This window comes from Pan troglodytes, chromosome 13 (genome assembly GCF_028858775.2).
Source record: "Pan troglodytes isolate AG18354 chromosome 13, NHGRI_mPanTro3-v2.0_pri, whole genome shotgun sequence".
Taxonomy (NCBI): domain Eukaryota; kingdom Metazoa; phylum Chordata; class Mammalia; order Primates; family Hominidae; genus Pan; species Pan troglodytes.
In genome coordinates, this window is record NC_072411.2 from 54916580 (window position 1) to 54930725 (window position 14146).

Sequence of the window (14146 nt, forward strand, 5' to 3'; positions counted from 1 at the left end):
TTAAAAATTTGAAGCTTAGCGATGACATAAAATTCCCAAGGCTACAGAGGTAGCAGGTGCAGAACCAGAGCTTGATGTAAGGCGGGATAAACTTCATTTCTCTATCCGATCTCTGGCTCCACTACCCGTTTTGTAGTGATGAACTTTTAACTACTCTAGGCTACTCCCTAGAAAACCGGACTATTGCATATTATTGCCAAATAAAGCTTATATAGATAAATGTATCTGTAAAATCCATGCAATTTTTTAGATCCATTCTGCTGCTCAACAAGTTTTTGATCACATTTTGTTGATTTTTGATATTTGTCACGATGGTTGTTCTGCACAATCTCAAACCCCCAACCCTATGCTATTTACATTTGGTTGAAGCCTCTCAGTAGAATGTCTCTCAATTCATTACACTGAGGCTCTCTCTCTCTCTCTTCTTTTTCTTTTCTTTTTCTTTTTTTAAAAATAAACTCCTTTCTCTCAGGATGTGGTATCTTTCCAAGACTGGGACTTGCATCTTTGGTCTTGGCTCTACCACTTCCAGGACATTACTCCATTACCTGTGCTGCCTCTCTTATTTATTCAATAAGAAATAATCCTGTCTTTCATGACACAGTAAAAATTATACTTACTCCTATAACTACCAAGGTTTTCATTGCATTTTAATTTCTTGCATTTGGCATTCATTTCTTTCACTCACTAAAATGCTGATCTCAAAAAAATCAGTAGATATTTTTTAAACACTGGGTGTAATCCCTTTCTATTAGTTGTTATCTTCATTAAATCACTGTGTTACTTGACACTCTCCTCCTCCTCCTTACTGGGTAAAAGAAGGTGGTCAGAACTCTGAGCAAGGCCTCTGAATTCAGAACTGGCTTTGAACTTGGGCTCTTCAACTAAACTAGCTGTGAGATTTTAAATTAACTTCTCTGAGCCTCAGTTTCCACATCTCCAAAAAGAGAACTTTTATACATACCTTTAGGCTAACTTGGAGGGTAAAATAAAATTATTTCTGTAAAATTCTCAATGTGTGGGGGGAGGGATAGCATTGGGAGATATACCTAATGCTAGATGACGCGTTGGTGGGTGCAGCGCACCAGCATGGCAGATGTATACATATGTAACTAACCTGCACAATGTGCACATGTACCCTAAAACTTAAAGTATAATAATAATGAATAAATTAAAAAAAATAAAAAAGATAATGTTAGGATGAAAAAAAAATTCTCAATGTGTTTCTGATTTATAACAAATCTTCAACAAATGACAGTTATCTCTGTTATGTCAACTACTATATATATATGGTTACTAACACAATATCTAGCACATAATAATTTGTTTCTATTTATCTCCCTCCACTAACTTCTCTTTTATTTTATGTATGTTTACATTATTGGCTTTTCATTCACCTTTTAAACAAACGTTTTCCTCTTTCTGTGGTCTTAGCTTCTTCTCATTCTCTAAGAATATGTTGCCAGTTTTAATCCTTAGACCACCTGTTTCACATCTTTATATTTGTGTTTTTGTCCAACTATATCCTTTCCTGCATCTGCTACTATCACCTTTATGCCAATGACATCTCCATGTATGTTTCCAGGGCCAAATATTTAAAATCAAAGCTTTTAAAATTACATACCTGAAAAACATGATCATTATAAAAATTCAAACAATATAAATATATACAGAGTAAAATTTAAAAATTCTTCTCCTCTCTAATACCTAGTTTACAGTATCTGCTATTTCTCTGGAGCAGGGGTGGAAAGCATGCGTTGTACAGCTTTTCCTATGTGTTTGTATCCAACAACAAAAACAACAGCACAGCATACAGGATTAGACTTTTTCAAATAATCTAATCCTAAACTGTTAATCAGTATTTTCATTTTTTTTCTGTTATAAAACTTCATTTGGTTGTCCCAATAGAAGGTTAAAGTGCGACTTTACAAGAGTACACTCATATTCCTTCCCAAACTAGCATATCCTCCTGACTTCTTCTGCCTGCCATAGATGCTGTCGATAATCCTAGTTCTTGAGGATCAATTGCTTGATCTCGACCTCTTCTTCTCCTTCATCCCTCACCACATCCAATTGTCTACCAAAATGTATAAATTCCATCTCTGCAGTGTCTCTTTTGTCCTTTCCTTAAAATTCTCTGCCTGAGGATTTTTGGCTCACGCTGATAGTGTGATTCAGACCACCAATTTATTTAAGAATTGCTTTGTAGTTCATTTTTTTTTTGGTGGGGGGGAAGATTTGTTTTCTTTCCTAGACCAGTGCCAAGTTTGAGATTCTTGTTCTTTCTTTCCTTCTGTATTTCCCCTATCATATTTTACTTTAATTCTTTGCCACGTTTTCTGCTTCTGTTACTGCAAGAGAAGCTCCTCAAGGGCAGAGACCACATTGCCCACTTTCAGTCTCCTAATACATTCTCTATCTTGGGCATGTAGTTTTCTTTTTCAATTTGAAATCAAACAATGGCGCTTCACAGCACTGACTTTTGAACTTGATTTGGCAAAGTCTGGAAACTTTCCCACCTCTAGCATCTTAATCCTTTCTACACACCCGTGGGGCGGGGGAGGATCTTCCTAAAACTCAGTGCAATCATGTCACTCTCACTCAGACTCTGTGCTGGCTCTCCATTGACTACTGAATATGAGTACAGTTCTTCCCTCTGTATCAAGGCCCTCCCTGATAGGACTCCAAAATATATTTCTGGTTTATCTATTCCATTGTTGAAGCTCTAGAGAGCTAAACCACTGATAGTCCTCACGCTCCTTGCCGTGCAAGTGTTCTCCGTATTCATTTAATGTCTTCACTGTCTTCCTCAGACTGTGTTTACTTTCAGCACCACGGCCTCCATCTCCATTTATTGACAGTCTAATCATTTTCAGTTTCATGTCAAATGACACTTTCCCATAACTATTGTGGATTTCATAATATTTTCTTCTTTTCTTCAGTTAATTTGGATTTTATCTCATTGTTTACTGAACTATAAGCTCCTTTCAGGGACTCTATCTTTGTATCTCTGTACCTCTTGCAGTGTCTTGTGTAGGGCATGGATATTTGGAAAATTAAACATTAGAAGTTGCTCTTGGAGGGAAACAAGTGACTTTTGGGGAAGGTTACCTGCTTTTGGAGGAAAAAAAAGAGAATAATAGCAATTGTTATAAACATTAATTAATGAATTTTGTATTCATCCAATACATATTTATTGGATAGATACTCTGTGTCAGGCATTGTGTTATGCACTAACATGTGATGGAAATGGAGAACATTACCTTTGTCCTCAAGGAATTTAAAATGTAGCAGCAAAGCAGACAGTGTAAAAAAAAAAAGCAATTACAATAGAGAGTCACGGGGAGGACAGGATGCAGTGGGGACACGTAGCCAGGGAGTCTGACCTGTCTGCTGGACACGGAGTGGGTGGCAATCTGAAGAACATGTAGGATCTAGTCAGGTGGCTAGGGTGGGTGTGGCAGTGTTTTCTACAGGGGAAACTGGGTGTAATAGTCTTGTGGGGAGAGTGCACATGGCACATGAGACAAGTTTGACTTAGCTGGTGTATAGGCTAAAAAGAGTGGCAAGCGACATGCTGAAGGGGCCCAAATCACAGAAGGTTTTGTAAACCATGGTAAGGAGTTTGAACTTTTCCCCTGAAGACAATAAGAAACCATTGCAAATTTTTAAAACAGGAGTTATTTGATCAGATTTGTGTTTTGGGAGTTTCCCTTTGGTGTGGAAAATGGAGACAATTAATTTAAGGAGATACATTAAAAGTCTGTTTTAGGAATCCAGGCAAGGTGGAGAAAATGAGAGAAAGAGAATGATGGGGATGATGATGATGATGATGATGATGATGATGATGATGATGATGGATTAATCTTGGGAAAAGGCTGTGTAATTTTGTTTTTTAAAATTATTTTATTTTATTTATTTATTATACTTAAAGTTCTAGGGTACATGTGCACAACGTGCAGGTTTGTTACATATGTATACACGTGCCATTTTGGTGTGCTGCACCCATTAACTCATCATTTAACATTAGGTATATCTCCTGATGCTATCCCTCCCCCTCCCCGCTCCCCACAACAAGCCCCGGTGTGTGATGTTCCCCTTCCTGTGTCCATGTGTTCTCATTGTTCAGTTCCCACCTATGAGTGAGAACATGTGGTGTTTGGTTTTTTGTCCTTGCGATAGTTTGCTGAGAATGATGGTTTCCAGTTTCATCCATGTCCCTACAAAGGACATGAACTCATCATTTTTTATGGCTGCATAGTATAATGTTCAGGTGAAGATGGAACCTGAACTCTGGATTAGAGAGCAGGGCAGCCCATGAGAACACCCTGGAGTTAAAAGATGAAAAATTAGGGATTCTAGCATGAGGAGCCCAAAATAAGCCCACTATGGCATTTTGGTACACAGTCTTTCAGAAGATAAAAGGGCTTTGGGATAAAGGAAAGCAATTTCTGTGACTGCATTTTACAGTAGATGCTTTCATGAAGTTCAGGGGCTGAAACTCACTATGAGAGAAGATGGACAGAGGAAGCTCTTAGGGAGGCTGTGTTTGTAGTTACAGAAGCAGAGCATTTCTTCAGAAGTAGCAGTAGACAAAGAAGAGACATCAAACATCTGGGGAACCACCTTGCGTGATCATCTAGGAGAATGGTCTTGCACACAATTTTAATGTGAAAAAAATGTTGCATATGAAACAATGTTCAGATGTGAGCCCACTTGGACCTCGAGTAAGTAAGGTCATAAAGAAACTTCTCGGGAAGAATAATAGGTAGTTGAAGCTGAATAGCGTGAATATACGTAGCTTTTATTTTTATTTTTAAAAATTTTATTCACGTATTTAATCTTCATATATAACATATATCAGGAAAAAGCAAATTATTCTGTAAGAATTTTAGGGAAATGCAGTGTGTTTACTTTTAAATTAATATGAGAAGACATGGGCATTTCTATGTTAATTTCAGGGAACGTTTTATTTTTTAACTGTCACCTCCTCAAAATCTTCTGTCTCCCAACCACGTACTTTCCATATTTTTGACAAATGGGCCTTCTGTGCACAAGCCTCATAATCAAATTGGTTCAAGAATAAATTGCTGCAAGTGAAACTTTCTTATATTCACCCTTGTGACAGCTAATGAAGACGAATGGGGGAAAAACAGGGACTGTGCTTTGAGGACGGAGCTCTCATTCCCCACTGTGTTGGCTGAAGGCAAATTTGTTTCAAAGGAAAAAAAATAGAATCATCTAATTGCTTAATTCCTGCTGAAAGCCATTGGCAGCCAGCCTGCTCAAATACACAGACTTTTATTTAGAGAACAAGTGTAAAACTCTTTCATACACATCCAACAGAAACCTTATTTTTTTCCTCATTGAACAGTTGCCATTATCAGAAAATGTTTATATTTGATCTGCAGGAAAAAAGAATATTTACCTTTTGTCGATGTTCAAATTAACTATCTGAACAAACATTTCAGATTGCTTTAATTCTGGGAAATATAATAATTAGGGAATGACTACAAATTTAGAGGTCACAGGTAATTTTTTTTTTCTTTTTCTTTTTTTTTTGAGACAGGGTCTCCCTCTGTCACCCAGGCTGGAGTGCAGTGGCGCTGTCATAGCTCACTGCAGCCTAGACCTCCTGGGCTCAACTGATCTTCCCACCTCAGCATCCCAAGTATCTGGGACCACAGGCATGTGACACCATATCTGGCTAATTTTTTTACTTTTTATAGAGATGGGAGTCTCACTTTCTTGTCCAGTCTGGTTTTGAACTTCTGGACTCAAATGATCCTCCTGCCTTGGCCTCCGAAAGTGTTGGGATTACAGGTATGAGCCATTACTCCAGCTGACAGATAAATTTGAGAATGTTTTTTGCCTTCAGCTAATTTAAAAATTAAGATGCCAGTCAAATATGTGACACAATTGGAACCCTCATACGTTGCTGGTGAGAGTCAAATTGATACAAACAATCTGAAAATCTGTTTGGCAATCTATTAAAGGCAAATATATACCAGCAGTGTGGTCTAGCAATTTCACTGCTGGGCATTACCTAACATAAATGATTTGGAATGTTTATATTGGCATTAGTCAGAGTAGCCCCAAACTAGAAACAACTTAAGTATCCTTATACAGAATGGAATACCTGTATAACAATAAAAAAGAATAAAGTATTGATCCAAGCAACAACATAGAAGACTCTTAAAACCAATGTTAAGTAAAGGAAGTTAGATATGAAAGAATACATACTGTATCTGTATGGTTCCTTTTTTTAAAGTTCAAAGAAATGCAAAATTAATCCATTAGAATAAAAGTTTGAATACTGGTTATTCTTGATGGGGATTGACCTGGAAGGGAGGCAGGGGAAACTTCTGTGGTGCTGGAGATGTCCTAGACTCCAGTGTGATTGTAAAGGATGGTCAGTATAAGAGGATTAAACCTATGTAAAAATTTATTGAAGTGTATACTTCAGATTTGTACATAGTAAGTTGTACTTGGATTTTAAAAATTGACCATCTTGGGCGGGCGCAGTGGCTCATGCCTGTAATCCCAGCACTTTGAGAGGCTGAGGCGGGCAGATCACGAGGTTAGGAGATTGAAACCATCCTGGCTAACATGGTGAAACCCCGTCTCTACTAAAAATACAAAAAATTAGCCAGGCATAGTGGCACATGCCTGTAGTCCTAGCTACTTGGGAGGCTGAGGCAGGAGAATCGCTTGAACCTGGGAGGCAGAGGTTGCAGTGAGCCGAGATTGCACAACTGTACTCTATCTAGCGTGGGCAACAGAGCGAGACTCCGTCTCAAAAAACAAACAAACAAAAAAAAAGCATCTCTCTGATTTCTTGAAAACCTTTTTTTAGTTACAGAGAAGGAGAAAGCAGGCAATAATCAGAGCTTGCCTCCTTGACCATGACTTTGTTGGCCTTGCATATTTCAGGTAAATCAGACTAAGTGACACACCCTCACTACACCGAGTAATTGATTTTTCAGTTAGGAGATAACAACTGTAATAACTGAATATTTATTGGATTTAAAGTAGTTATTAAAGATAAATTTGATTTACAGAGCTACAGAGGCTTTGAGAGCATTCTGTAAATAATCTTTCTGAATTTGCTGCATAGGCCTTTGACCTTTACCATTTTTATGTCCCTTGATTTGCTCTTTTGGGACCCATGGCCTTATCTAGTCCTACTCTAGGCTTTGCTAGACATCCTTTCATAGGCTTTTTTAATGGCCAGATTTCACCTTCCTTACAGTTTGACCCATGAACTTTGGAAGTACACAAGGAGATAAGACTGTACTTTAGAAAGCACAAGAAATTTAGAATGTCTGGAATTTTAGAAAATGTTAGGGGAAGACCTAATTTTCACAATAGCAGTCAGTTATTTCAATGGACGATGAAGTTTGCATGAGGAACGCTCTCTGTTTCCGATGTGGTTGAAGAAATTGAACTTGGTTGTAGCAAAACACACAAGAATGATGAGGAAGATTTGAGAATAGGAAATGACTTTAGAGATCATCTCACCCTTATGTTTCCAAGAGCATGAGCAACATATAATTTAATTAAGGTTACTGTCTTTAGATCTCTTCATTTATTATGCCTGTTGATATTTAACTGATGGAAGAATAGAAGGCATATGCCCTGGCATCACTAGAAGGACACCAATACTTTTCACCTCTACTGGATTTTTTTTTTTTTTTTTTTTGAGACGGAGTTTTGCTCTTGTTGCCCATGCTGCAGTGCAATGGCACAGTCTTGGCTCACTGCAACCTCCACCTCCTGGGTTCAGGTGATTCTCCTGCCTCAGCCTCCTGAGTAGCTGAGATTACAGGGGCCTGCCACCATGCCTAGCTAATTTCTGTGTTTTAGTAGAGATGGTGTTTCACCATGTTGGTCAGGCTGGTCTTGAACTCCTGACCTCAGGTGATCCACCCGCCTTGGCCTCCCAAAGTGCTGGGATTACAGGCGTGAGCCACCGCGCCTGGCCTCTACTGGATTTTAGTGTTTATTTGGGCTATGAAATTGTAACAGTGTACAAGATAGACTCTGGAGTTGGAGTAGAGGGTTCAGGGTCTTCTGTTTACTAGTTCTGTGATCACTGACAAGTTACTTAACTTCTCTAAGCTCCAGCTTCTTTATATCTAAAGTGGAGTTTATACTAGTGTCTGACTCATTAGAATGTTAGGATTTAATGAGATGACATGCACAGCACTTACCACTTATCAGAGCAAAGCCTGATACATCTTAGGAGCTCAATAACTATTGCCTAACATCACCATCAAACAATAATACTAATAGAATACTGCTACTAATAATAAATATCTATTTATTAGCTTATATTTATGCAGTTAATCTGGTGAAAATTTCTCCATGCACAACTGCCAGTGTGTTTAAATGACCAGTACTTCCTATGCTTTTTTTATCCCTGAGTCTGCTAACAGTGTTTATCCTCCATGCAGAATTGAGCCAATTTATATAATGGTTTTAGAAGTGAGGTAAATAGGATGACATTCATTAGTGTTGGACTGATTTGTGCCTAGAAGCCCCATGGGACATTTCTTGACAGCTAAGCCACCTAGCCCCCATGGTGCCAGTTAATAGAAAAGCTTCATCTACAGTGAATTCATTTGTTATTGCAGTGGGAACATTCAATTTCCTCCTCTTTTTTATTTGCAGTTGCATTAGACTCAGAGTTTCCGAATATTTTTGTTGTAAAGGTATTGTTTAGATTTGAAATTAGTATTCGGAGAAGCAAAGGCTCTTCCTAATTTGGAGGCAGTGTACAGGGTAATACATACTTTATGTCCCCATTAGAATGTGACAGTGATGCAGCAGTGGGAGCTGGTGGGGCATAAGCCCCTGCTGAGTTGAACAAAGTACCATGTACCTGAACTTTTGTATATTAAATAGATGGAAGCATCTATCTGTATTAAATTGAGCATTATAATCATCACCAATTGTTCAGTGATATTGGATGAATGAACAAAAGAACCAGCTATAATCAATGCCCGAACCTAGCTCTGTGGTTGCAGCTACATGACACCAACCTAAGTAATATATTTAACAAACATATTAAAAATATATATATATTCATCTCAGATTGTTCCTTGTAGACCAAAATACCTATTTGATTAAAATTTTTATGTCTTTTATATTTTTTAGATGGGGTTTCACTCTGTCACACAGGTTAGAGTGCAGTGGAATTATCTTGGCTCACTGCAACTTCCACCTCCCAGGCTCAAGTGATCCTTCCACCTCAGCCTCCCTAGTAGCTGGGACTACACAGTTGGTCACCAACACATTGGCTAATTTTGTCTAATTTTGGTAAAGACAGGGTTTTGCCTTCTTTCCCAGGTTGGTCTGGAACTGCTGAACTCAGGAGGTCCACCCTCTTTGGCCTCCCAAAGTGCTGGGATTACAGGCATAAGCCACCACACCCAGGCTTTTATATCTTAAATAGTAATTTTGTTATGGAAAAACAATTTAAATGTGATTTCCAGCTAAAGTTATAGGTTCAATTTTACAGTTCTAATGTAGAGATAATTCTGTTTTTGGAGAATCATTCTTTGAAATTGAAGAATGGGTTCTTCAATTAGGAAAAATATGAATTACATGGAATAGTTAAAGGAATATTCCTAGTGACTTTCACTTATTTTACTTTATTTTGTGCCAACAAAAGACATAAGGCTCTGTGGACATGAAACACCTCTGATCATGGATATTAAGATTCTTCAATCTGTGACCTGTTACCTATTCTGTAGCCACTGTTTCCACTAAGACATACTGTATTGTTTGAGTCACTAAGGCATCCATTGACTCAACTGTACTTGTTTTGATACCATACAGATTTTTTAAAAACATCAGAGCTGGAGTGGAGAAAGATGGCCGAGTAGGAAGAGCTCCAGTCTGCAGCTCCCAGCAAGATCAATGCAGAAGGTGGGTGATTTCTGCATTTCTAATAGGGATACCCAGCTCATCTCATTGGGACTGGTTAGACAGTGGGTGCGGCCCACTGAGGGGTAGCCAAAGCAGGGTGGGGCGTTGCCCCACCCAGGAAGTGCAAGAGGTTGGGGAACTCCTTCCCCTAGCCAAAGGAAGCAGTGAAGGACTGCGCCATAAGGAATGGTGCATTCCAGCCCAGATACTATGCTTTTCTCATGGTCTTTGCAACCCACAGACCAGGAGATTCCCTCAGGTGCCTATATCACCAGGGCCCTGGATTTCAAGCACAAAGCTGGGCAGCCATTTGGGCAGACACCAAACTAGCTGAAGAGTTTTTTTCATACCCCAGTGGCGCCTGGAACACCAGTGAGGCAGAACTGTTTACTCCTCTGGAAAGGGGGCTGAAGTCGGGGAGCCAGGTGGTCTAACTCAACGGATCCCACCCTCACAAAGCTAAGCAAGCTAAGATCCACTGGCTTGACATTATCACTGCCAGCACAGCAGTCTGAAGTTGACCTGGGATGCTTGAGCTTGGTGCGGGGAGGGGTGTCCACCATTACTGAGGCTTGAGTAGGTGGTTTTCCCCTCACAGTGTAAACAAAGCCATTGGAAAGTTCAAACTGAGCGGGGCCCACTGCAGCTCTGCAAAGCTGCTGTAGCCAGACTGCATCTCTAGATTCCTCCTCTCTGGGCAGGGCATCTCTGAATGAAAGCCAGCAGCCCCAGTCAAGGGATTATAGATAAAACTCCGATCTCCCTGGGACAGAGCACCTGGGGGAATGGGTGGCTATGGGCACACCTTCAGCAGACTTAAATGTTCCTGCCTGCTGGCTCTGAAGAGAGCAGTGGATCTCCCAGCACAGCACTTGAGCTCTGCTAAGGTACAGACTGCCTCCTCAAGTGGGTCCGTGATCCCTGTGCCTCCTGACTGGAAGACAATTCCCAGTAGGGGTTGACAGGCATCTCATATAGGAGAGCTCCACTGGCATTTGGTGGTCGCCCCTCTGGGACGAAGCTTCCAGAGGAAGGAACAAGCAGAAATCTTTGCTGTTCTGCAGCCTCTGCTGGTAATACCTAGGCAAACAGGGTCTGGAGTGGACCTCCAGCAAAGTCCAGCAGACCTGCAGCAGAGCGGCTGACTGTTAGAAGGAAAACTAACAAACAGAAAGGAATAGAATCAACATCAACAAAAAGGACGTCCACACAAAAACCCCATCCAAAGGTCACCAACATCAAAGACCAAAGGTAGATAAATCCATGATGATGAGGAAAAACCAGTGCAAAAAGGGTGAAAATCCTAAAAACCAGAATGCCTTTTCTCCTCCAAAGGATCACAACTCCTCACCAGCAAGGAAACAGAATTGGATAGAGAATGAGTTTGATGAGTTGACAGAAGTAGGCTTCAGAAGCTGGGTAATAACAACTCCTCCGAGCTAAAGGAGCGTGTTCTAACCCAATGCAAGGAAGCTAAGAACCTTCAGAAAAGGCTAGAGGAACTGCTAACTAGAATAACCAGTTTAGAGAAGAATGTAAGTGACCTGATGGAGCTGAAAAACACAACATGAGAACTTCATGAAGCATACACAAGTATCAATAGCTGAATCGATCAAACAGAAGAAAGGATATCAGAGATTGAAGATCAACTTAATGAAATAAAGCATGAAGACAGATTAGAGAAAAAAGAATGAAAAGAAATGAACAAAGTCTCCAAAAAATATGGGATTATGTGAAAAGACCAAGCCTACATTTGATTGGTGTACCTGAAAGTGATGGGGAGAATGGAACCAAGTTGGAAAACACTCTTCAGGATATTATCCAGGAGAACTTCCCCAATCTAGCAAGACAGGCCAACATTCAAATTCAAGAAAAACAGAGGACAACACAAATACTCCTCTAGAAGAGCAACCCCAAGACACATAATTGTCAGATTCACCAAGGTTGAAATGAAGGAAAAAATGTTAAGGGCAGCCAGAGAGAAGGGTTGGGTTACCCACAAAGGGAAGCCCATCAGACTAACAGCGAATCTCTCTGCAGAAACCCTACAAGCCAGAAGAGAGTCGGGGGCCAATATTCAACGTTCTTAAAAGAATTTTCAACCCAGAATTTCATATCCAGTCAAAGTAAGCTTCATAAGCGAAGGAGAATTAAAATCCTTTATAGACAAGCAAGTGCTGAGAGATTTTGTCACCACCAGGCCTGCCTTACAAGAGCTCCTGAAGGAAGCAGTAAATATGGAAAGGAAAAACCAATACCAGTCACAGCAAAAACATACCAAAATGTAAAGACTATAGACACTATGAAGAAACTGCATCAACTAATGGGCAAAATAACCTTCGAGCATCATAATGACAGGATCAAATTCACACATAACAATATTAACCTTAAATGTAAATGGGCTAAATGCCCCAAATAAAAGACACAGACTGACAAATTGTATAAAGAGTCAAGACCCATCAGTGTGCTGTATTCAGGAGACCCATCTCACGTGCAAAGACACACATAGGCTTAAAATAAAGGGATGGAGGATTACTTACCAAACAAATGGAAAGCAAAAAAAAAGCAGGATGTGTAATCCTAGCCTCTGATAAAACAGACTTTAAACCAACAAAGATCAAAAAAGACAAAGAAGGGCATTACATGAAAGTAAAGGGATCAATGCAACAAAAAGAGCTAACTATCCTAAATATATATGCACCCAATACAGGAGCACCCAGATTCACAAAGCATGTTCTTAGAGACCTACAAAGAGACTTAGACTCCCACATAATAGTGGGAGACTTTAACACCCCACTGTCAATATGAGATCAATGTGACAGAAAATTAACAAGGATATTCAGGACTTGAACTCAGCTCTCAACCAAGCAGGCCTAATAGACATCTGCAGAACTCTCCACCCCAAATCAACAGAATATACATTCTTCTCAGCACCACATCGCACTTATTCTAAAATTGACCACATAATTGGAAGTAAAACACTCCTCAGCAAATGCAAAAGAACAGAAATCATAGCAAACAGTGTCTCAGACGACAGTGCTATCAAATTAGAACTTGGGATTAAGAAACTCACTCAAAACTGCACAACTACATGGAAACTGAACAACCTGCTCTTGAATGACTGCTGGGTAAATAATGAAATGAAGGCAGAAATAAAGATGATCTTTGAAACCAGTGAGAACAAAGACACAGCATACCAGAATCTCTGGGACACAGCTAAAGCATTGTTTAAAGGGAAATTTGTAGCACTAAATGCCCACAGAAGAAAGCAGGAAAGATCTAAAATGGACACTCTAACATCACAATGAAAACAACTAGAGAAGCAAGAGCAAACAAATTCAAAAGCTAGCAGAAGACAAGAAAAAAACTAAGATCAGAGCACAACTGAAGGAGATAAAGATAAAAAAAAATCCTTCAAAAAATCAATGAATCCAGGAGCTGGTCTTTTGAAAAGGCTAACAAAATAGATAGACCACTAGCCAGACTAATAAAGAACAAAAGAGAGAAGAATCAAATAGACAATAAAAAATGATAAAGGAGATATCAGCACTGATCCCACATAAATACAAACTACCATCAGAGAATAAACACCTTTATGCAAATAAACTAGAAAATCTAGAAGAAATAAATAAATTCCTGGACACATACACCCTCCTAAGACTAAAGCAGGAAGAAGTTGAATCCCTGAATAGGCCAGTAACAAGTTCTGAAATTGAGGTAGTAATTAATAGTCTACTAACCAAAAAAAGCCTGGGTCCAGATGGATTCACAGCCAAATTCTACCAGAGGTAATAAGAGAAGCTGGTACCATTCCTTCTGAAACTATTCCAAACAATAGAAAAAAAAGAGACTCCTCCCTAATTCATTTTATGAGGCCAACATCATCCTGATACTAAAACCTGGCAGAGACACAACAAAAACAGAAAATTTCAGGCCAATATCACTGATGAGCATCGATGCTAAAATCCTCAATGAAATACTGGCAAACTGAATCCAGCAACAAATAAAAAAGCTTATCTATCATGATCAAGTTGGCTTCATCCCTGGGATGCAAGGCTGGTTCAACATATGCAAGTCAATAAACGTAATCCTTCACATAAACAGAACCAATGACAAAAACCACATGATTATCTCAATAGATACAGAAAAGGCCCTTGATAAAATTCTACACCCCTTCATTCTAAAAACTCTCAATAAACTAGGTAATGATGGA

General features: G+C 39.3%; 1 long non-coding RNA gene across 1 annotated transcript in view; it reads left to right on the forward strand.

Annotated features, from left to right (window-relative positions):
• LOC134808084 (uncharacterized) overlaps positions 1-14146 on the forward strand; it is an 89889-nt gene that overhangs the window by 15512 nt on the left and 60231 nt on the right. The window contains exon 2 of the long non-coding RNA XR_010150282.1: positions 9844-9933. This is a non-coding gene — a long non-coding RNA (uncharacterized LOC134808084). The remainder of the gene's footprint in view (positions 1-9843; positions 9934-14146) is intronic.